Consider the following 26,164-nt stretch of genomic DNA (forward strand, 5'->3'; position numbering starts at 1 on the left):
AACATTTCGGTGGAGCTCTATCCACCTTTACCAAGGCACCATTGGTCAGCTAATAAATGCCTTTGAACTTTTCTTACTCTCCTTGAAAGACATGTTTTGAGTGTACCCAGTATGTTTATCTATGAGTGTGTGCATGTGTGTGCATGAAATCCTATGTAATTTGAAAGCTGACTCCCCTGTGGTGCACTGTGCTCATATATAACAGCCACAACCAAAACAAGGTTGTCACCCAAAAGGATAAACGGAGGATAAAAGGATAAACTGGAAGCGGCGTCATCCAATCTTGTATTGTCCAGTCCTCAAGAGCAAATGTGTACCTCCTTCACTATCTATCTATCTATCTATCTATCTATCTATCTATCTATCTATCTATCTATCTATCTATCTATCTCTACCAGTGGATACAGAGATGCCTTCTGATCATATCCCAGACACACAAAATTATAGTCTAAACGCCCCTTTTTTATCTCTGCTCAATTACCCCCTTTACCAGGAAGTCTCTGACCCTAAATGAATATGATATATTAATTTTTTTCTACTTTTTTCTGCAACTACACAGTGATGTAATGGTAGACACAACTATTCTCTAAATAGCAGTACCATACTCCAATGGATATACTGCAGGGGATACAATTGATACAGTCAAATAACTGCATGGTCCTTAGAGATGCCTATTACAATAAATATATTCCCTAACCACAATTAAACCTAACATATGATGCTAAATTCAAAATCAAGTTTAGCTTTTGTGATATGTCAAAATGCTCAGATGAGCCAGAGATATGAGCAGTTGAAGTACTAAACACTTTTTTTGTGAGAGTGTTGAGCTTGGTGCTAACTCTTCCATCTTCCAAGCCTTTCCATTGGCTACTGAATTTGCCTATCACTAGGGCAACCAATATAAGCTTACGAGGAATGGAGGGATGCGGACACTCTTGACTTTTTCTAGAAATGCCAGTTCCAGTAAAATTTCACTAACTAAATCATACAATCACTTGTCAAATTCTTCCTGGCTGTGGCCACCCATATGGTGACTTGGGCCCTGCCTTCAAAATACTTTTTCCTTTCTCTCTCATTCCACTAGCGAAAGCACCATGGAGATGTGCTTGTTAGCTAGAATTGGCTTCAATAATCATGCTTTTTACATTTAGTATTTTATTTGTGTATAAAGTAGTTGTTTTTTAATACTGTGGTGATATCAGGTGTCACATTCTGCATAGGAACTGCTCACTAAATATGCAAGACTTTATTATTAACAGGATTTATATAGCACCAACAGTTTGCACAGTGCCAGGGGCAGACTGGCAACTCATGGGGCCCCCGGGCAATAGGGAATCATGGGGCCCCTGTGTCCTCACGTACACTCAAACAACACCCAAAAAAGCCAATGAAAGGTACTAGGGGCTTCTCATGGGGCCCCCTACTGACTCTGGGCCCTCGGGCAGTGCCCGAGTGCCCAAATGGTCAGTCTGCCCCTGCACAGTGCTTTACATAATGAAGGTAGACATTGCAGTTACAATACAATTTAGTACAAGAGGAAACAGAGGGCCCTGCTCCTTAGAGCTTGCAATCTAAGATAGCTTAATTACGCCATTTGCAAAAGCAAAAACTAAATTGTGCTCCTTTTAGCTGCTTATGCAAAAGTTTATTTACAGGTATAATCTTTTTTGCATATGTACATTGGTCCAGCTTGACACAATATAATATCTGATACCTGAAGGATTCCTAGAGAAGCTGACAATTGCTGAAGTCAGTGCTTCTACAGTAATAGACCTGGACTTCTGGGTCCTGTGTCGAGTGACTTCCCATATGCACACTGACCACAGGGAGTGATTACTCAGTACTAGTCCCAGTCACAAAATGCCTAGTATTTTTTCCAACAAATACAAGGCATTCTCTAAATGGATGTGGTGAAGAGGAAAGGTGGTGATGTCAAGAATCTCCACCTCATCCTAAGAACACATGGAAGATTGTAGCTATCACTGTAGAAGAGCCGACTACTACAGTGATTGTCAGCTTACTTAGTGGCCCATCAGGTATAAGTGCTGGTTCACATATATATACGGATTGGATGCGGTTTGAACTGCATCCAATCTACATAACGTGAAAAAACATTGCTTCCTATGGTTCCTGTTCACATATGTCTGGTGCACGGCCGGTGCAGATTCAGTGCAGTTTGCAAAAGAGTCCTGTCCAAATTCTGAGCAGTGTGGTCCAGTTCAGATACAGATTACAGGCTATTGACTTCTATGGGAACCATTTCCAAACCGCATATGTGTGAATAGGATAATCCTGTCCTGAACCTGATATAAACCTGACATAAACCATTGAACAACGTCTGTATTAATTAGCTGTGAAACCACCTGAGCTTTAATCCACATGGCACATGTGTGAATCAGTTCTAAGATACTGTATGCATATTTACTTTGTGCCAAGCTAGACCAATGTAACTATGCTATACAGATCATAAATGGAGGATAGCTTTAAAAAAGATCTACTCCTTTGTTTCTTCAGAGGGTGTGTGCATATGTGTGTGCGTGTATGTTCTTTTACGCTATATACTACAAATTATTGGGGGCTGAGGAACCTGTCTTTACTCTAGACTATTTATATCCTGCAGAATTATGCAGAATCCGGACACAAAGGAGCATTAAATAACTGGTGAGTTGGCAACCCCTTGTTGTCAGTGTGCAGTGCAGAAGCCACTCAGTACATGATTCAGAAGATCACGGATATCACTGTAGAAGCGCTGACTACTACAGTGATTGTCAGCTTCCCCAGCAGCCCCTCAGATTTGAGATATGTATACCACCACGGTACCAAGCTGGACCAATTTAACATTGCAATAAAGATAATTGCAGTTCAGCTTTAAATAAAATGATCTACTCTTTTCTTTTAGAGGGTGTGTGCATTTGTGTGTGCGCACTCTCTTACGCACCCTACTACAAATTGTTAGATTCTGAGAAACCTGTCTTCTCTTGACCATTTATATTCTACAGAAGTATGCAGATTCGGCACACAAAGAAGCATTATTTAGCTGCACTTAAAGCATGCCATGCTTACTGTATATTTTATGTCAAGCTGATTTCTGATAGCAGTTTTCTTTACATTTTATGACTTGCTTTTTATGGTGAAGATACCTGTGATATATACAAATACAGCCATGTGTAATAAAATTTAAAAAGACAGTTCTCTGGTTACAACATTTTGAAATATGTTGATCAATTCTGAACCGGTATTGCCACTTATATAATAGCTAAATAGAACTCAGTTTATACAACACAGGTGGGTTTGTGTAATTGCATGCCCATATCTCCAGGCCATTCCCATTGTGGTCTGCAAGTTATTCTTGTATTTCCTGCAAGCCTGAGCATTTTGAAGGTCAAAGTAGCTGACCCTTATCACCTCTACCTGCATTGTCTTCTATGTCTTACATCAGCAGTCTTAATTGACAAGCTGATATCACTTTAAAAGGGAGCATTTCTCAGCTGCTTGCCTCTACTAGAATTAGCAGATCTTTCTGCACAATAGCCAAAACTATTAGTCATCTTGCCACCAATGATGGAAGCTTAGGCTATTATTTTCTTTTGACAATAGTAAAAATATTTAAAATATGCATGGGGGGCAGGGGTGGGTAGATCTGGTCAGTGGAGACCAGATCCAGTGCCCAATGCATAGCCCCCGAGAGCGCCTCATTTGTAGAGAATGTCTTCTTTTGGACCCAAATTCTCCAGTCCCTCCTTCAACCTCAATTGTCCTTCATTTTGGTCTGATGTATAGACCCCTATACCTTATCCTTGTACTACCTTAAGCAGGTCATCTAAACAGTCAGTACAAAAGTACAGATAAAAAAAAAACCTGTGAATTTAACCAGTATTTTTTACATATTATTTCTTCCTCATGCACAGTGCAAACAGGGGGCATGGCACGCTACAACATACTTCCTTTGAGTGGTCTGCAGAACACATCAGAAGCCCAGAAACCAATCATTTCAAGAGTCCAGCACCATTTTAAAACAACACTGAGAGAAATAGCCACTTTCCCTTTGCTTTTTAATACCGCATTTGCGACTCAAATAGATTACACATATTTACCAGGCTAATCTTAACTGCCTTTGTATAAAAGACTAAAACATCCAGGGCTCAATTCACTACATGTTTATTTAACTCAAGAACATGCAATTCAAAAATTCACATTAAAGACTGCATGAGTCAAATTTTTTATTTAGCAGTAATTAACATGTGTTTGTGCACCTTATTTTAACACATCCTACTTATTTTACACCTCCACCCTCCTGAACCATACCAGGCCACATGCCCTCATTATGTAGTGCTTCTTTGGTGGGGGGAGCCCCTGGGAAAGCACTTTGTCCCCATCCTGATGAGGACAAGGGCCTCTTCACTACAACCCTGGCCCGGTGGTTGTGAGGGTTTGAGGGGGTGACTTATAGAATTTGGAAGCCACTTTAATGAGGGAGGCAACTAGATCCTAGCCCCCACACATGTGAATGAATAAGCGGTTCATAGTACCCCTACTAATTCACCAAAAAAATGACAAGTGTAAATAAAAACACCACACAGGTTTTGACAAGTCCTTTATTTAAAAAAAAATGCCCTCTGATGTACATCCCTTGTCAATTATGATGAACACTGGCCACTGACATGACCTTTCTATCGCTGCTTAAGTAAACAAGAGGACGGGGTCACCAATGTCATAATTGGCCAGGGCCACCCAGTATGATCATTGACCATACTTGAACACATCCATGATTGGTCAGTGACTTTGTAAGGGGGTGGGGCCACCCAGTTGCAACACTTACCAAATATGGATGTATCCATGTATGGTCAATGATGTCAGTGGGTGGCCCCTCCCTCCTTTCCTGATCTGTGGGGCTGCATGCTCAAATAAGGGTCTGGTATGGATTTTGAGGGGATCTCGCACCATTTTTTATTTTTATTTTTGGCGTTCGGTCCCTCCCAAAATCTAATCCACACCCGAAGGGAATCCCCGCTGACAGCAGGAATGAGTCATGGTTGTTAGGACCCTCAAAAATGAATGGCACTCAAGGTCAATATGCCAAAACCCTTTGAAATAATCTACACAATTAGTGCAGTGCTCACAAAATAAACGTGAATAGAAAGAATCAACTAAAATGACATAAATTAATATAAGTGGCTAAATATCAAATATCCAAAATGATAAAGTGTCCAACAAATATGAATAAATATTAAATTGCAAAGTGATAAACGAGTGTATAAAAAACAATATTAAAGAAAGTTCAATTAAAGAGCTGACTGGTGGGTATTCGTGGCTGTGTGGATCAATTGCTCTCCAGCAAAAACTAAATACATTGTGCATAGTGTAGTATTTTATTGGAGTGTAAACTAGTACAAGTTACAAATAAAAACAAGCATTGAAACAAATTCACTAAGATGGCTGCTGCATGCGGGACCATGTGGTGACGTGACGTCAGCACTCTTAACTCCACCAAACGTGTTTCTCATTTTTTGTGAGTGCTGCGCTATTTGCAAAGATGGTTGTTAGGATGCCAGCAGTTGCCAGCTCCTTAACAAGCAGCTCTATTACTTTCATACATTCATACATAACCATAGTCATGGTTAATATCCATATTACTGTGAATTGAGAATTTATATAGATAATTTCCTTTTGTTTATTAGTTTCAGTACAGTTGGTTAATATATAGCCAAGTTAAGGTCATTTTGGTTATTGCACCATCTTTTTCTGTCCTCCACCCTGCGTTCCCTCCCACTAGTGATGTATTTTCTTTTCTTTTTCACATTGTCTTTATTGGGATGAATATGGCTGCTAGTCTGTAGGCCACATATAATCTGCTCGCATCTGGGAACACATTACTATGTTCTGACCCGCAAATACCATCTTTTCAATCATCTGACACATCTTGTTGTCTGCTGTTAACCTGCCTCATTCAATAAAAAATCTCCTTGAATGGGAAAGGTATTTGGAGAGTTCAGCTTTATGATAAAGACTATCCGCAGGGATTGTATCTGCTTATACAGGCCAGGCATAGAGGTCTCAACCAGGGATAAGTCACTAATACAACAGTCGAAGTCATAATACATTCCTTAAATAACACGTGGCTAGTACTACTTATTTAACAAATGCATTTATTTGTTTATTTCTGTAAACTGACTTTAATGTCAGCTTAATTCAGTATTTATTATTATTTTATTATTATTATACAGGATTTATATAGCGCCAATAGTTTGCTCAGCACTTTACAATATAACGGGAGCCAATACAGCAACAATACAGTTCAACACAAGAGGGACAGGAGGGCCCTGCTCCTTGGCGCTTACTTACCATGCATATGTTATTTTTGTGGTAAATACTGCGCAAACAGATAGGGAATTCACTTTTTTAATATGGCATGTGATATTTGGATCAAATGAGTCACATGATCCAAATATTGCATGAGATATCCTTTAGTGAATTGAGCCCCCAATGTCTAAAAACAAACATATAATGCAGCTTTCTAGTTTTTCAGGCTTTTTCCCTTTATTTTTACCTGTAATCCTGCTAATAACATACCTGTGCATGGGTGGCTACATTCATTGGCCCAGTGTATCTACGAAGGGAGCCATGATTATCATCTAGGCTGGACTTCAAACATGTTGGCCTTTGTTCATCTCCATTACATACACGATGATGGGATTAGTAGTGGATTTTGTGCTACCTGTTCAGCTCACAGGAAGTGACAAAGACACTGCATTTCTGTAATCTCTGTACTTGCTGAAAATGTTTTTAGCCTGAAAAATAAAAACTATTGCAGCCATCATATCTAAGGACTGGTAAACGGCAAAATATTACAGTTTTGTTCTTGAGTTTAGTTCTGTTATTAAAAATATGTGCACTTTAAGACAAAGTGCATATACTGTTTTTGCTCATTTGTCCTGATTTAAACCATCCCACCTTCCCACTTCACAGGATGTATCCAATATCTGTGGCCTCCACTGTTTGTTTACATCTAACGGTGAAAGACTTTGTATCCTTGCAGTGCCTTTGCATTAGAGCCCAACAGATGTCTATGGAGCTGTCTCCCATCTGGGTGTTGGAAGTAGACAAAACCTATAGAAGCCTATGGGACTGTAATATACAGGAGCAGTCGAGATGAAGCCTATCACCTCTGGATGTAAACAAATAATGAAGGCTGAGACTGTCCAATGTCAGTAAGTATACATCTGTGGAGAGGAGGGTGGGATGTTTAAGTCTAATAGTGCATTTATGGTAAAGTTTAGATGAAACACACAACTGAATAAGTCAGAGGAGAGACTACTTCCCTTTCCCAACCCTCTCACTGCTCTGTACATCTCCCGTTCATAGTCTCATTTAAATCGACAGAAGCTGCCACTGCCATCAATTTTGCTATATAAATATTTGTCTGTAGTGTATAATCTGTTTTATATAGGTGTAGCAATACCCCTGTAGGAGTTGCTGAAGATTTGGGTCACCTTATAGTCCTGCACAGCCAGGCAACATGCATTTTCCACAGACTTGCATTCTGAGTCAGTTAACAAGCCTTGAGATTGGTTTTATGTTTTATTAAGAGCTGTTAAACTTGGATGGCGTAAGGGGTGTATGGGATGTATGCCCAATGGAACTGCAAACCAAGGACAAACTCCTTAGCAGCTATGTAGAAGTCTTTACACAGCAGAAACTCTTCTTGGAGAGTTCTCCAGCCTTTCTTGGTATACCACCCCAGAACCCGGATAATCAACTTCTTATCAAGCTGCCTGAGGGAATCCCTGGGCAAGGAAATCCAGTGTCTGCCACTATAAATTAAACAGTCAAGGGCAAGGAGTTAATCAGGTTTCCCACCAGAGTGCTCTTTTTCCTTTAAGTGGCCCAGGGGATGTAGGACTACTCACTCAGTCTCAGTTCTGCGAGCTGATTTAGGTAGGTGGTTGCCTTCAGGACTTCTGCTGGGCTAGCTTCTTTCCTGGCTCTATGGGTGGTCTTTGCTCTGGGGCCCAGTGATCATCCTTTCCAGCACCCTGCCTGTAGGTAGGCCCATTCCCACTGGGCCCCCTCTCAGGCTCCTGCATCCCAGCTTCCTCAAATCTTCCACCGAAACTCTCCTGCTGGTGAGCAGGCTTAGTCATGCTTAAGGGCTGCTCTGGTCCCATGCCAAGCCTCCTGCCTGTGGATTGGTCATAGTCCCTTGAGTATGCAGACCAGCCCATCCTCATCCCCACCCACTGCTTCTAGAATCTTCTCCAAGATTCCAGAGCAGGGGGAGGAATCAAGGAACTGACCTGCAGAGCCTCTCAGCCTGAATTTGACCCAGCTGACTATTTCCCAGGCTGCTACTCAGCCATTCTGTCTAAAAATAATCAGCTAGCGCCCCCTAGCTAACTAGGAGGGCGCTACATAGGATAATGAACTTTTTCTAAGATGTTAACAGCAAGGCCATGAGTGTTTCTTCTTTTTGCTGCTTGTGTGTGCACAGTCAGGAGGAGTGCAGTCCATTATTTCTTCAAGTTTGCTTTGTGGTTTAACTGCCACATGGCTGTATATTTTATTAATACCCTATAATGGCAGTGCCTTGCGTGAACACAATGGTAGAGGAAATATAAACCAAACATACTGAATATTTAAAGTGTATCTAAAGCCAAAACCAAACATGTTGTATAGTGCAGATTGACCTTAGATGTGGTGCTTCCATTAGTTTCTTTTTCATGCATCTTTTTCTTTATTTCCACCTGGTAATCCTGCCGTAACACACTTCCTGTGTGACATTGCTGACTCACTGTACTGTATCTATGGATGAGCAGCATTGTCACCCACAGCTGATCTCCTGATTTAGACTACAGAACACCACATCCTTATCGGCATTACATGGGGGAGGTGTTCTGTAGTTCTCGGAAAATAGCTGGGGACACTGATAACATTTTTTGATTTTTTAGTTCTATTCACAGGAAACTGCAAAACACTGCTTTTCTGGCAAGATCCACAGATATTGTTCTGTATTGAAAAAAGGAAACAAATGCACTATATCTAACATAGTACAGGAGGTGACCAGAGACTGCGGGCCCAGTACAGGAGATGACCAGAGACTGCGGACCCAGTACAGGAGATGACCAGAGACTGCGGATACAGTACAGGAGATGACCAGAGACTGCGCACCCAGTACAGGAGATGACCAGAGACTGCGGACCCAGTACAGGAGATGACCAGAGACTGCGGACCCAGTACAGGAGATGACCAGAGACTGCGGACACAGTACAGGAGATGACCAGAGACTGCGGACAGTACAGGGGATGACCAGAGACTGCGGACAGTACAGGGGATGACCAGAGACTGCGGACAGTACAGGGGATGACCAGAGACTGCGGACACAATACAGGAGATGACCAGAGACTGCGGACAGTACAGGGGATGACCAGAGACTGCGTACCCAGTACAGGAGATGACCAGAGACTGCGGACAGTACAGGGAATGACCAGAGACTGCGGACAGTATAGGGGAGGACCAAGAGACTGCGGACAGTGCAGGGGATGACCAGAGACTGCAGACAGTACAGGAGATGACTGCTGACCTTTGGGGAGGGAGGGGGAGTGGGTACCTGAATTTTACAAGTACCTGCTCACACTTCCGCCGAGTTGTCCTCCCTTTAGTGTGGGCACCCGGCTGACAGCCGGGTGCCCAGTGCACATGCACGAGAAGCTCTTTGTGATTGGTCCACCGTCTTCTGGGACCTGTCATGTGTCCCAGAAGATGCCGTACCATTCACAAAGTGCAGCGCTACTTGCGCATGCGCACTGGGCACCCGGCTGTTAAGCCGAGAGCCCACACTAAAGATGCCGGCGTGGGAAGACTGCGCAGTGATGGACCGAGGAACTGGTAAGGTCCTGCTGCAGAGCTCAGCGGCCGGCCCGGTATTCTGACACGGCAGCGGTGGAAATATCGGACCGGCTGCTCCATATTCACTCCATAAGACGCACTGACATTTTACCCCCTTTTTTTGGGGGGAAAAAGTACGTCTTATGGAGCGAAAAATACGGTAATTTGGGTAGAGGTATAAATGTCTTTATATGTTATTGTTAATGTTTTGAATTTTATTCGTTGGGCAATGGGAAGCCAATGGAGGGATTGGCAGAGAGGGATTGCAGATATGGAACAGTCGGTAAGGTGGAGGAGTCTGGCAGCAGCATTCACGGTAGAGTGAAGAGGGGATAGGCTGCGATTAGGTTGGCCAATGAGGAGGGAGTTACAATAGTCAAGGAGAGAGATTAACAAGGGAGTGAATATTTTGCTTAGTGGTTTCAGAGGTTAAACATTTGCATATCTTGGAGATGTTGTGGAGGTGAAGTCTACAGTATTTGGACAGTGATTGGATTGGAGCTGAAAGGACAGATGGGAGTCTAGGATTACACCTAGTACCCTGGCATGAAGGGAGGGACTGATGGTTGTATTATTGATCTTGTTGGAGAAGTCAGGGGAGGGGGCACGGGCTAGAGGGAATAGTATGAGCTCAGTTTTAGAAAGATTTAGTTTGAGGAAGTGGAGTGACAGCCATGCTGATATGTCACTTAATAGGTTAGTAATGCGAGAGGAGACTGAAGGGGTGAGGTGCTGAGTAGAAAGATAGATTTGTGTGTCATCAGCATAGAGCTGATACTTGAAGCCATGGGAGTTTATCAAGTGTCCAAGGGAGGAGGTGTAGATGGAGAAGAGAAGGGGTCCAAGGACAGAACCTTGAGGGACCCCTACACCCCTACAGAAAGTGGATGTGGAGAGGAGGAGAGAAAGTTATAGGTAACGCTGAAGGAGCACTGCAATAGGTAGCTGGACAACCAGGAGAGAGCAGAGTCTCAGAGGCCAAGAGAGTGGAGTTTTTTGAGGAGGAGGGGATAGTCAACAGTATCAAAAGCTGCAGAGAGGTCAAGTAGTAAGAGTGTGGAGTAGTGGCCATTGGTTTTAGCAGTTAGTAAATCATTAGTGGCAGTTTCAGTGGAGTGTAGTGAGCAAAAGCCAGACTGTAAAGGGTCAAGAAGGTTGTTGTCAGTGAGGTAGGAGCTCAGGCGATTGTAGACTAAGTGTTCTAAGAGTTTAGAGGTAAACTGGAGGAGGGAGATGGGTCTTAAGTTCAGATTGGTGGGGTCCAACGAGGGCTTTTTAAGTACGGGAGTGATCTGTGAATGCTTTAGAGGGGAGGGGAAGGCGCCAGTAGAGAGGGAGAGAGTGAAGATGTGAGTGAGGGAGCATAGGATAGAAAAAGATGGTGACCGTAGTAGTTGTGAGGGAAGAGGATCCAGGGGTCCTATGCTGTTGCACGACAAATGTGACAAGAAAAAGCGACGTGTTGCTGCGTTGTTAATGCAGCCTCAAATGTTACACACAGTAGAGAGTAATGCATAAAGTATTTGTATATGTCTCTAAGATTAAGATAAATTAATGGGTTTTAACACCTTATCCTCCAATACCTTCTTGTAAGGTATTTAAGAGTCATATTGCCCTGCCAACTTCCTCCTTCCTCTCCCATAATTGGATAAATGCATACATTTTTTTAAAATTTAAGACTCTGTTCACATATAGGCGTTTGGAATCATTGGTGGAATTGCCGTGATTCTGAATGCGATTTCAAAACACGCTGCTGAAATGTGAAATTACTCATCGGAGTGTGCATGTGTTATTCATTTCAATGGCACCTGAAAACATGGGGCAATTTTGCCACATGTCACAAACACACTGCGATCGTGCAAACAAAATCGTACGACACGTGTTGCCCAAAAGAAGTACTGGAACTTCTTCTGGGCGACACCCGTCGAGTGATTTTGTTTATGCGATCATAGCACATTTGTCGTGTGAGAAATTGCGCAGCAATCTCTGCAAAATCACCCCACATTTTCAAGTGCCATTGAAATAAATGGCACCTAAACATGCTGATATGAGATTTGACATTCTAACAGCACCTTTTGAAATTGCAGGCAGAATCGCAGTGATTCCAAACGCCTATATGTGAATGGAGTCATCATTTCTCGTCTGGACAAGAAAGACGTTGTGTCCCTCGTCCCCCCATCCCAAATTCTGTACTTGTCCATATGTGCCACAGGGCTTTGTGTCCAAGGTGAACCCTTCTGCATATTTGCATAAGCGCAAGTTTCCCCAAACATCTACGCAAAGATGGCTGCCATGGGAGCCCCAAACATTTGTCATCTTTTTTTCATGAGCAGACCCTAAGACCAAAGAGAGCCCTTTGGCACATCTGCATACACGTGATAATGGTGGCGTTGGGGGGGGGGGGTGTTGTGGAGGCACTAAAGAGGGGTCTAAAGTCTCATATTAACGCAGTTCAATCCCCCCTTTGAGGTCAGAGTGTGTGACCTACATCCATATACTGACAGGATTTGGGAGAAAACTGCATTCATTTCAGCTGCAAGCTAATCAAGTGAATAAGGAAGAAACTCTCATATTTTTACTGAGAGATCTACTTGTGACTATTCCTAAGTGGAACCCAAAACCAAGGGATAGGGCCTGACCCCCTTCGAGATCTTTAATGCAGTCTTTAATCTCCAACACCCTCGACATGGCCATCCTGCTATGCCTTCCAACACCTCCCAGGTTTTCCAATAGCAAACCACTGACACTGCAGGAATAATAAATAAAAACATTTTGGGTATAATAAACACTCTACCACTCTTTTAACATATTTTAAGTACTTAGAAAATAACTCCATTGCTCCCCATTTCAATAGGTCAGAAAGGATAGGGAGACAAAGATGATGCAATTGGCTGCCAGATGAACATATGAGCATCAAGTTTTCAGCTTGGGTAACTTTGTTTAATTATCATACGAAGAAACTGATTCGGTTTTAGAACATAGACCAGCTGAACAAATGTTCTAATTGTATTGCAAACCATGAATTACTGCATTATTCAGACATAAATAATCTGCAACATAAGTCATTATTATTATTATATTATTATACAGGATTTATATAGCGCCAACGGTTTGATCAGCGCTTTACATTATAGTGGGAGAAAATACAGTAACAATACAGTTCAATACAAGAGGGATTTGAGGGCCCTGCTCCTTGGAGCTTACAATTTAGGAGGGAGGGGTGAATGGTACAATAGGTAATAACTGTGGGGGATGGAGTGGTTGGAAGAGTAGAGGATTCCAGTATTAGTAGAGGGCTGGATAGGCTTCCCTGAAGAAATAGGTTTTCAGTGATCGCCTAAAAGTAAGTAGAGTAGGCAATAGTCTAATAGATTGGGGTAGGGAGTTCCAGAGGATGGGTGACACCCTGGAGAAGTCTTTGGAGATGAGCATGGGAGGAGGAGATAAGGGAGCTAGAGAGTAGGAGGTCTTGCGAGGAGCGGAGAGTACGGATTGGGTGATATTTAGAGACAAGATCGGTTATGTAAATTAGGGCAGTGTTGTGGACGGCTTTATATGTCATTGTTAGTGTTTTGAATTTTATCCGTCGGGCAAATGGGAGCCAGTGGAGGGATTGGCAGAGAGGGGTAGCAGATACAGAACGATTAGTAAGGTGGATGAGTCTGGCAGCAGCATTCATGATAGACTGCAGTGGGGATAGCCTGCGATGAGGTAGGCCAAGTCATTTTAGCTTTTATTCCTCTTCATGCAATAAAACATTCTGGCAGAATTAAAGGTACAAATACAACTCCAACTTCTGACTCATTCTACAGTCACAGATCTTAAAGCAGACCTAATATCAAAGATATCTCTGGTTAAAGAATAAGTGCACTTTTCACAGAGAGTGCACTTATGGCTACTGCCTAGCCTCCTTGACCTAAAGGAACCCACCCTTCTCCAGCCCATATATAGTATATACTTAAGCCTAGTACAAACAGGCTGAAAATAAGCCCGTTCAGCAGAAGCTTGGCTGACTTTTGGTCCGTGTGTGTCTTTTTGGAGTATTTCAAAGAAAATGCATCATTGAGGTTATGTTTAGTTGTGGTATATTGAATATTCTTATTCCAATTGTTGTGATAGTGATTATCCTTCTCTGAGACTTCTACGCTGGCCCTGAATATAGCAGAGACGCCCACCATGGACAATCTTCATCAGATAACTGAACTCACCAAACAATTGAAATCCACAGAAGTCTATATTGCATACAGAATGCTGTGGCAATACAGTAAGATGTGGTAAAACCGATATAGAAGTTTTTTATGCAGAAAAAAAGAAGTATTGGCTTTACCTAGCCCCAGTGTGTGTCTTGTAGGAGGAACAAAGTAATACAGAAGCCCACGCACAGGTAAAGGAAATTACATCACAATATAGTGAAAGAAAATATAGAAAATAAACATGTAAAACAAACAGTCACAAGGCAGCAGCATTAAAAAAATGAACTAGAAAACTGCTTTTCTATGTAGTGCAGAGGCAGCACAGCGAATGTTGTCACACAATTAGTTAACAGTCAGTGGCGGGAATGTGTGGAGTTGTATGATCTAGATGTTACTCTATAATGGGCAAATCTCATGAAACAATGTTTATTATTAATGAATTTATTTATTTTACTAGATTTTATCAAGAGCTATAGAAGAGCTCATAATCTAAATTCCCTACAGTCATACAAACACACATACATTGTACAGTTAATAAAGGTGGGAGTCAATTCACCTACTGTATATTTGGATTGTAAGAAGAAATCCACAAAAAAGTTGTACCTATGCTTGTAAATAAGGACAGTAGCTTGTCCAACTGATGATTCCCAATGGTCAGCCAGAAAATGCCTACTTTTCATCATAGACATTGGACTATTATTATTAATATTAAGGATTTATATAGCACCAACAGACTGCACAGTGCTTTACAACATAATGTTGTATGATAAAGCTGAAATTTAACTTTATACTGAACATTATAATGTGTAGGTGTTTTGTATGGCTTTAATATGGCATATAGTGAAAAAATGGCCTTGACATCCATAGGGATGTCCTTCTTTATTATAGCCTGGGCTACGTGAAAATATACACTGTTGAACCCCTTTTTTAAAAAAATGTAAGACATTGAAAGGATTGTAATATTATGCTAGGACAAGTTGAGAGTTGGTGGAATGTTTGAGCTATTAAATTGTCCTTATCATCCACTAAAATATGCCCAAAATGTCCTGCACTATTGGTGGCCCTTTTGCCCTGAGTGAGGCATTAAGATGATTGGACCACTTTATCAGGATAAATTGAGGGGTGGTGGAATGATGGAGTGCTATCTGGGGCCGCAGAATTGTCTCTCCTAATCCTCTCTAATATGTCCTTTACTTATGTACATATTGGCTGCCCCTCTATATGTTTCCACTGGTGGTATATTTATTTATAATAGTAGGTGTAGCCATCTTCCTTCTGACCTCCTAGATGGCACGGAATATGAACTGCGCACATGCGGGTGTCGTGATATGATGATGTCATGTACGTGTGTGATGATGTCACAACACGCTTGTGATCGAATACATCATCGCGCTGAGCACGCAATGGCTATTTTGACCACCCAGGTTATAAATATGGGAGCCTGTTGCCTGTCAGCCATATTTTCCACTTGCTTTTTGTTCCATTTGTGCACATTTTTTTACTTCACATACTCTTTTTTTTTTTTTTTTTTTTTAAGAGCGAAACGTTTTTTTTTATTATGCACTCTTTTGCTTCCTGTTTTGGTGGGGCACGTGGTTTTTGTAGGGGGGAGGAGGTTACCCATTACTCCATTTATTCCTCCAGTCAGTAGCTTGTTTAGTTTAGCTTAACCTCTTTTGGCTTTATTAGGATATTGTTTTGGGGGGATTGATAGAGATGGGAAGCCCTTAAGGTATTGACCACCTCAATAGCCTTTTTAACCCCACTGTTAGTTTTTTTTAGCATCTCCCTTGCAGTGTTTGAATAAGTTTATTGGGGCTGGCTAATAGTGGTGGAGATTATATAACCACTACCACGGAGACCAGATTGCCCAATTTGTGTATATCTGCAGAGGGGTCGCTATATTGATATTTGAATATTATAGCCAAGAGGTATCTTTGTGTGGCATCCTATCGCTTTTATGTAGGAGATGTTTTTATCTGCCATAATATAGTGACACCATTTTTTGACTTTGCTTTGATTTTGCTGAATCTTTTCCCTTATGGTGCTACAACTATGGTTGAAAAAGAATGATATACTTGATCTCCTAATTTTTTCAGTGGTTCATGGAGGTTAAAGGGTCCCCATCCTAAGAGTATTTATAACATACAGTAGTCCTACCACTTAAGTATTAATAAATGTTACGGCACTTGCCCTCCCTGTGGCTTTGGTGCATGGGAATGCGCACCCTCGTTTCTGTTTAAGTACATGTGTATGCCATATTAAGGGAGATTTGAATTTGAAAGATAAAGCAGGCATTAGTTTAAGTGATATAGCTGAAAACCCACATCATCTTATGTGCAATGGTTGTTTTACCATTGGGTAATACTGGTGTGCTTCCACACCCTCATATATTCCTGCACCGCAAAGGTCATTATCTTGAGGAAACCTTACACTTAATAGTCTTTGCAATAAAGGTCTGATGTTTTTACGATCAGGTGCTTTAAATTATAAAATAAAGAGACTGTGTAATTTGTGATCATTTTTTGTGCGGGAAGTCAGCCAGTTGTTTTTGGCATGGGAATTTCAGTGCAGAAAACTTTCATAAACAGCATAAAAATGTTTGCAGCCAAGAACACTTCAAGTGTTAGACCTATTACAAACTCTTAAAAGGTCCCAACAACAAATGTATTTTTATATGACATTGCTATAAGCAGGACTTTTTTTCAGCGGGAATGAGAGGGAACGCAGTTCCAGCACCTCAAGTACAAAATGTATGTAATGGCAAAGGGTGTAATGGTGGGGAGAGTGTATTGCTGCTGGCTGATCTATTGTTGCTTGTAGGAGATCTATTGTTTCTGGGGGGGTCTTATGTGGTTGGGGGATCTGTTATTTTCGGGGGATCTATTGTTGCTGGGGATGTTTTGTTACTGGGTGCAGGGGATCTATTTTACTGCATTTCTTGCTATTAACAAATTCCATAAAAATTACTTATCACAAACAGATACTTAGTTCTGTATTGTATAAAAGGGGCAGTACTGGGAAGTGGGTAGGGGGTGGAACCAAGGGACGGTGCTCCGAGGTGGGTAGAGGTCAGAGACAAGGGGTGACTCAGCCCTGGCTATAAGTACCTGAATTTTACTTGATATATAAGCATTTTATAATCCCCAGTACAGCAGTAGGGGTAGGTGAAACTGCTTGGGTTTGATTTAGTTCAACAAATTAAAGCTCTTTTGGCCATACTTCTCCTGTGGGTCACAGAAGTGCAATTAGTTCTGCACTCCTGTGACCCACATTCAGCCAACAGCAGGTTAAAGCCCAATGTTGGCTGACATCACAGAGCTGCTCCAGAATCTGCAGAGATCCTGACAATAATGGCTTTCCATGGAAGAGAGCAGACGTGAGTAATCGAGCTCCCAGCTCCAAGAAGATTTTTCCTTTATCCCCAGCCACTCTATAAACTGATGCCCAAGCAGAGAAAGTCACAGAGTGTCACATGGGAATGAGCAGGGCTGGGTCTCAGCTGATTCTTTCCAACACATTGCAGGGACATCCGGAGCTATGGATTCCCGCATGGCACCTTCACTTGCCTAACCCTAGCAAGTGGATCCAAACTTCTGCTCCCCTGACAGAAGTCGCTCCTCCAGTATACCCAATTGGCTGGCAGAGGTAAGGGCAGCCTTACCGCTAGCTTCTCCCCAACTGAGTGCCTTAGCTTCCCTGCTAGATCAGAGAAATCTGGGGCATAACAACCTGAGATAGTGCTGCTGGAAGCGGTTAAACACAACCAAAGCAGCCTAGCTTCTCTTCCTACAAAATCAGAGCTGGAACACTGGATGCTGCGCATCAAACCTATCTAAAATGGAAGGTTGATGATATCAGGGTGCAAGCAGCATCCACTGATACCTGGATATCTATCTTAGAATCATCCCAAGCAACACATGAGGCCCAAATTACAGCTTTGGAAACTGTAGTGCAACTGCATCATAGCCATCTTAAGCAGCTTTAATTGCATACGGAGGACATAGAAAACCATAGTTGGAGGAATAATATACTGCTTAGAGACCAGAGGCAACGTCTACAGTGGATCTTCCAGCTACTGTGATGGCAATTTTTACCAAATATTTTGATCACGCCCCTACTATGGACATTAAGCTAGACCGGATCCAAAGAGTGCCAAATCCCAGAATGTCTGGTCGAGAGCTTCCAAGAGATGTTCTATGTAGTATGTACAAATATCAGTAGAAGGATGTGATTCTGAGGAAAGCATGCCATCTGGGTCCCATAGAGTTCGATGGAGTGACTATCCACCTCCTAACTGACCTGTCAGTAATCACACTGGGGATGCATTGGAGGGGGAGACCCCCTTCCAGAAGTGATCAAAACTGCAGGTGCCACTTACAAGTGGGATTACCCCTTTTCATATTATTATTAGGAAAGAGAATTGCCAGTTTATCCTGTACATTCAGGAGCAACTTCAAGAACTTTTTCACTTACTAGGACTGAACTGGTGCCAGTGCCTTATTGGCTGGATATTGCCAGCAAATAAGCTTGGTCTGTCTCCATCCCCAGCCCTCTGTTACAAAGGAGATGGCATCCACGATCTCAGAGTGCTAACAACTTGAGGCTTCGACCATCGGATCCTGGACCCTGAATGGAGCTTTCTCTGCTCTATTGTTGACCCTAGAGCAGGTGATGTCAGTATGACATCAGTATCTCCCACTCTGTGCCGCAGTTCTGAGCAATATCTGCAGTTCTGCTGTATTATGAATATTTCTGTGGTAATCTGGTAACCTACCTCACACTGGAAATGGGTGGTTGTGATTATCTGTATCAACCATGGTCATCCACTGCATTCCTGTTACCTGAAAAAAATGCTCTGTCTCACCTAGGGTGCCCTGGGATCTTTCACAGTATTCCTTATTTGTTCTTAGCCAGGTTCTTAGTCTATGGGCTTTATGCTAATCACCTTATAATGTCTTAAAGCAGTTTCCTATTTTCTCAAAACTGGTTTTAGGTATATATTTCTTATCTTCCTAGGGCTATCCAGATCCAGGAGCCTCTCGGTGCAGGTTTGGACCTCTACAGGAAGCTGGGTCTTGTGACCATGACCATTCTGTGTCTCTCTTGTCGGTAACAGGACGCATCACTATGGGGTCTTTATTTCAGCTTTTTTGACGTTCTGACTTATTTTGTTACCAGATAAATTCTGTTTATGTTTGTGGCCTGTGTCACTGGCGCAGCACAGCGGTCTGGCCAGTGCACCATACTTTTATATGTATACAGGGTTATGTTTGTTGCGCAGCATTTTGTAAACATGTACACAGTTCTGCTGCAATTACCATAATTCTGTGGTTTTCCACAGGAACTTGGGAAATGGGTGGTAGTACTGACATATTTTTTGTAAATGTCCTTCTATCAGGCTTCTATGAATGCGTGCTTTAGTCGCCTCCACCTCACCCCTTTTGTTTATGAAACTCCAACCGCGTATTTAGTTAGTCTCCTGGACAGCTCAGGAATTATGAGCCTCAAGTTCTTTATTCAATTATCAGTGATCCATGTCTATTTTTGATCCTCAGGTCTCCCTCGATTGTCCTCCCAAGAGATGGAGGGACCCATCACTGAATTCAAAGTCCTAACAGCAATGCAGGGCATGGAGGTGGGTCAAGCACCCAGCCCTAATGCTTTTCCCTTGTTCTACTACCAATGTTTCTCTGCTCTCTTAGTACCCCGATTGGTACATTAATGCAATGCCCTTTTGGATGGAGTTTCCTTATGCAAAGTCACCCTTCATGCCCACAGAGCTTTACTCCCTAAGGGGTTGCAGGGACAGTTCAGATTGTGCATATCATCGGTGGATCTCCTTATTAAATGTAGATTTTAAGATCTTCAGAAAAAGTTTAGCCAACTGACTCCTTTTATTCATTGATGGTTCATGATGACCAAGTGGGATTTATCCGGAATAGGAAAGCTAGTAATAATACACGTTTTTTGATCCACTTGGCTCGATCAAAGGACATCTCGACACCGATGATTTCAGTGGATGTGGAGAAGGCCCTGGTCGGGTTAACTAGGGTTGCCACCTCATCCCTTTAAAATCTAACAAATCTACTAATGACACAGGTTCTGAGGCTGATTAAAGTGTTAATTAAACTCAGTTGGTGCCTTATCTGCAATAAATCAGCCTCAGAACCTGTGTAAATAATATGTGTTTGGTTTTAAAGGGATGAGGTGGCAACCCTAGGGTTAACTGGGATTTTATGAAACGGGTAATCCAATACATTGGCCTAGGGACCAATATGTGTACTTGGATAGATGTAATTTACTCTCATCCTACTGCAGCAGTTAGAGCCAATGAAGCAATTTTTCCAGAATTTTCATTAAGCAATGTAACTAGGCTGGGGTGTCCATCATCCCCTCTTATATTCATACTGGTACTAAAACCCCTGTTGTGTCATATCAGAATTAATCCAGACACTAGATGTAGAAGTCTCCCAACGATCAATGACTTCGAATGCCTGATGGTGGCTCTGAGACACGATTTCCACTACTCGTGGTACTCACATTTCACCACCTTGATCACACAGGCAACACCTCAGTAGTGTTCATTCTCTGTTCCCAAATGCCTAATGCCCTCACAGACATGCTTCCAGTCTTTCAAATGGACTCTAGTCTTTCTCCCTCCCTCCCCATCTTTTTTTCTTCTTCCTCTCTACCCCTCCCTAATCTTTCTCCCTCTTTTCTTGATCTTGCATCATTTCTTCTAAACTCTCCTTTTTTCCTGTTGAGTTTTGGGTCACTCTGGACCTCTTACATAATTTTTTTTTTTAAAAAAACAACCCTTTTAGCCTATTGGTTCTTTGCCTTTAGAGAGAGAAAAGATTATGTCTTCTTATAATATTTTTACTATTAATGTAGCACTACATCCTTAGTAGTTGCTGAAGTTTTGTGTCCCCCCATAGTCCTGCACAGCCAGGCAACACGCATTTTCACACCGACTTGCGCCCAGGAGTCAGTAACCAGTCTTTGAGCTTGTTTTTGGATTTTATTAGGGGGAGTTCAACTTGGATAGGGTAAGGGGTGTACAGGATGCCCAATGGAACTGAGAAACCAAGGACAACTTCCTGAACTATATACAAAAGGTCACAGCAATCAGTCTCTTTTGGAGAGCTAGCCAGCACCTCTAGCCATCTCTATCCAGCAGGGGATCCAGTGTCTGCCACATAGATAGTGAAACAGTCCTGGGTGACAGGCTAATCCAGCTTCCCACTAGAGTGCCTCCTTCCCCTTTCTGGCCCAGGGGGTGTAGGTCTACTCACTCAGTTCTTCTCCTGTGCACCTGGTTGGTGGCTGCTACAAGGCCTTTTAGCTGGGCCACTCCTTCCAAGCTCCACTGTCTGTAGGTGAGCCCCTCTCCATCTGCCCCCCCCTCCTCCTCTCTATCCAGCCTCACTACACTCTCCGCTCTCTTTCTCCTTTTGCTAAGCAGGCTCAGGCCAATCAACTGCAGCCAGCCACTGATCAATGTTTTCTGAAAGCGGGGGTGTCGCCCTGTCAGAATGCAATGGCACAGCAGGGAGGATTTCTCCATCCACCACACTTGTGTGGATGGAGGAATCCGTTCATTTTTTTCGATCAGTCCACAAGTAATCTATGGCCAGCCTTACGGTGATCAACATGTCTTCGCAATGATAGCAAATTATTTTGTTACCTAAGGTTTATTCTTATTTAATGATAAATAATGTACAGCGCTGAGCGAACTATTGGCGCTTTATAAATACTGTATAATAATAATAATAATAATAATAATAATAAATATATTTACTCAAGAAAATTTCCAGAAAAATGTCAAACTCTGAGTACAAAAATAATATTGTGGGAGAGGAACCGTGTAGCCCAGCAATCCCAATAATTCACAGTCATCAGGATATTGCAGTAAAGCGGTACTCACAAGGCCAGGGGAGCAGCTGAACTTATTCAGCTTTCTCCAGGTGCCTTCCAATGAGGCTATGCATACAGGATCCTCAGGTGAAATTTTAGGGTGTCAGAGAGAACTTCCAAATGTAGTCCACCCAGCTATGCCCAATTGGGACATTGATGAACCACTGCTGGAATCAGTATAGCTGTTGCAGGTGGGGTAGCCACCCCCACCCAGATAGGTGGATTCCCTCCAACAAGGGGAAAAGGAAGAAACCTGCTGCTCCAAATTCCAGTCTATTTATATACCTCTCAAACCACCTTCTGGAATTAGCTGGAGTTCCATAGATATTGAGGCTGAGATTTGCCTTGCTTAACTCACTATGTTCCAGAAGCCTCCAAAAGACGGGAAAGCAAACAAACCTATAGTCTGTGAGATTCAGAGCAACCAAAAGCAATCAACAACTGCAGCACTGATAACAGAGGAGCCAAAAAGAACTAAATTTGCCTAGCAACCTAACAAGGAGGGTGAACATATGATTTTTTTACAAAGCATATCGAATTGATAAAAATGTAAATCGTATTAAGACTGGTGCTAGTAGAATCTCTGTGGTCTGGCCCAACTCAGTCTCAGCCACCTTTCAGCATTCTGGAAGATCTCCATGATCTTGTTCATAAATTTAGTTTACTAAAGTGCTGTATATCATTTAATTTTTTTTTCAAGTTTCAATGAGTTAATCTCCTACAGCCCTTTTCAGCCACTTCATGTCTGCATGCACTCACTCTAGGCCAGCTTTCTTATGGTGACTACAGTAGACCATGCACTGTTTAAGGCTTTTTCCTCCGGTTTAATGGCGCTCGCGCATGCGCCGTTGGTCGCCTATAACAAAATGGCACCCGATCCGGAGATTTTTTGCTTCAACAAAGTAATTTAAGCAATCTACTACCCACAAGTTTGATTCTGAATTTTGTTGACTGTAGAGTTGACTGCTTCAATCCTGTTTGACAAATCAATTAAAATGCAGTTTGAATGGCAAAACTACGGCAATTTTATCATATGTCTTCAGATTTTTCCACTATGATTGTTTAGGACAATTTCAATCACATTTTTATTATTTTATGTATTTGAATGCTGTCTGATTTTTAGAAAAATTTGTATTGAAAGTACAATTACTGCATGAATGATCAGCTTTAGGTAAGGTTGCCACCTCATCCCAAACCGAACACATATTAATGTTCTGAGGCTGATTAAAGTGGTAATTAAACTCAGTTGGTGCCTTATCTGCAATAAATCAGCCTTAGAACTTGTGTAAATAATATGTGTTCGGTTTTAAATGGATGAGATGGCAGCACAGTGGCTAAATGGTTAGCACTTAGTGGCAGTACTAGGGTTGTTGGTTCGAATCCCAACCACAGCACCACCTGCCTGGAGTTTGCATGGGTTTCTTCTGTGTACTCCGGTTTCCTCCCACACTCCAAAGACATGCTGGTAGGTTAGTTGGATCTTCTCTAAATTGTCCCTAGTATGTAGGAATCTAAGTTAGGGACCTTAGAATGTCCACCTCTTGAGGGTTAGGGACTAATGTGAATGCACAATATATATGTAAAGTGTTGCATAAATTGATGGTGCTATATAAGTACCTGTAATAAATAAAATAAACCCTAGCTTTAGGTGAACATAGGCAGCAGTGGGTGGGAGTGACAACTTTCTTCCATGTTTGGACCAAACGCAAGCTCATTACTAGTGACAATGCAGGAGCACAATTTGGAGACAGTCATCTCTGCATAACTGGCAGTACCTGAACAAAGAGCATTTTGACAGTATTGCAATGTATTGTTTTAGGCTCCATTCCCATCTAGGGGTTTTGTATCGTGGGCAATTTCTGTCTGTGATCCAAAAATGCTCTTCAAAACTGACAAATTGAAGTTCGCTTTTTCAGGGGTCATTCAATCTCAATGGCACCTAAAACTATTTTTGCGTGATAAAGTGCGCTGCAGTTGCGCAAACCGTTTCACGCAAAGCTTGTCGCCCCAAAAAAAGCTCCTGCTCCTTTTAGGACAAAAAGCTTCTCGCAGTGCAGTTTGCTGTGATTGCAGTGCTATTTATCTCACAAGAATCATGGCAGAATTGCGCCCGCGTTTAGCTGCCGTTGAAAATGAATGGCACCTGAACAAGCATGGTGCAATTTGTCAGTTTTGAAGAGCGTTTTAGGAACGCAGGCAGAATCGTGATTCTGCTCGCTACACAAACTTATAGATGTGAATGGAGCTTTAATGAAAGCTTAAAATGTAAAAAGACTGAAAAGCCTAACCGAGAATATTATTATTTTATGTGATTTATATAGCGCCTCCTGTTTGCACCTTACAAAAAAAAAGGAGACAGTACAGTTACTAGAATGTTAGGAGGGCCCAGCTCATGACAGCTTAAAACCTAAAGAGTTTTGTAATTGGGTTTACAGGTACTTTAATTGCAAGTATATTAAAAAAAGTGCCTGTCTGTAAAAGGCTAAAATGTCATATTATCACAACATTATGCTAGATTTGAATGGTTTACATTGACTTGCCCGTATATGTGTTTATAGTGCATGCTGGGTGGGGTCAGTGAATGAGGTGGAGATGTGCTGGAATGTGAGACACCTAATGCCCAGCACCCACCAGTAAAACAGGAACGACATCAAAGAGAAAGAAATTCCATCGCCATAAAACAACACCAAACATTAACCTTTTTATGCACACTTGCCTGGCAACCCACACAACACAAATGTTATATGATAAATTTGTTCAGGGAAATAAAAAAAAAAAAATGTGCAGAGAATCAATATGCTATTGAGATAAAATATTTGTGAAAAAAAAACACAGAGCTTATCACAAACACACTTTCAGTCTCTGAAAAACAATCAGGTGTGTCTGACAACTTTATGTCACATTCCTTTTCAAATCCTAGGCTAACAAACAATGAGCCTGTCACAGACTGAAAGGATAGATGAGCATAAAAGATATTCTTTTAACTCTCTTGTTCTAGGTTGATACTCTGCACTATTGGCTTATCAAGTAATCCCTTTAAACTGTCTGTATATTGTATGCCTTAAGAAGTGGTGCAATTTATTTTGATATAATCAGGAGTGACATGTAGTGACACCTGCAGACCTCCAGTGGTAGTGCTCATTAGCATATAAAACATTTACAAACCAGGTCATAACTTTTGAATATTTTATTTTCAGACATTTACAATGTATATTTAGAGCTCCATTTATAAAACAGCAATATTGTCTTAACTAAGCAATAACACGAAGGCTACATTCACACTAGCGTTGTGTGCAGGCGGCAGAAAGGCGTTTGAGAAGCGTTTTTACCACTTCCCAAATGCCTCTGACAATTCTGCACATTGCAGCACATGGTGCTGTTCTAACGGGAGCTTTAGTGTCGCGTCGTGTCAAAATGGACGCCTCTGGTTGAGTCAGGAGGCGTTGAAGCGCTATTCTAGTCTATGGTGCCGCTCCGCAAACGCCCGGCCGGAGTTTGCAATGCGGTTGCGACGCGGTTGCAGGGCATTTGCGGAGCGGTAACACCATTCAAACTTCATTATAGGCGTTTGTAGGGCTTTTTTAAAGCTCGGCAAACGCCTAGCAACCTCCGCTGAACCGCGCATGCGGCATTTGCAGAGCGTTTGCCGAACATTAAAAAACGCTCTGCAAACGCTGGACCAACGCTTGCCAAACGCTCTAGGGGCATTTGGCAAGAGTTGGTAAAACAGTCAAGTGTGAACGAGCCCTTAGTCTACAATCGCCTGAGCTCCTACCTCACTGACAAAAACATCTTGACCTTCTGGCTTTTGCTCACTACACTCCACTGAAACTGTCCTACTAAAACTCACTAATGATTTACTAACTGCTAAAACCAATGGCCACTACTCTGTACTCTTATTACTTGACCTCTCTGAGGCTTTTGATACGGTTGACCATCCCCTCCTCTTCAAAAAAACTCCACTCTCTTGGCCTCCGAAACTCTGGTCTCTCCTGGTTCTCTTACCAGCTATCCTACCTATAACTCTGTCTCCTCCTCTCCACTTCTTTCTGTACGGGTCCCTCGAGGTTCAGTCCTTGGACCCCTTCTCTTCTCCATCTACGCCTCCTCCCTTGGTCGCTTAATAAACTCCCATGGCTTTAAGTACCATCTCTATGCTGATGACACAC

This window comes from Staurois parvus, unplaced genomic scaffold (genome assembly GCF_062004578.1).
Source record: "Staurois parvus isolate SC_StPar_1 unplaced genomic scaffold, SC_StPar_1.0 ptg000562l, whole genome shotgun sequence".
In the NCBI taxonomy this organism is placed as follows: Eukaryota; Metazoa; Chordata; class Amphibia; order Anura; family Ranidae; genus Staurois; species Staurois parvus.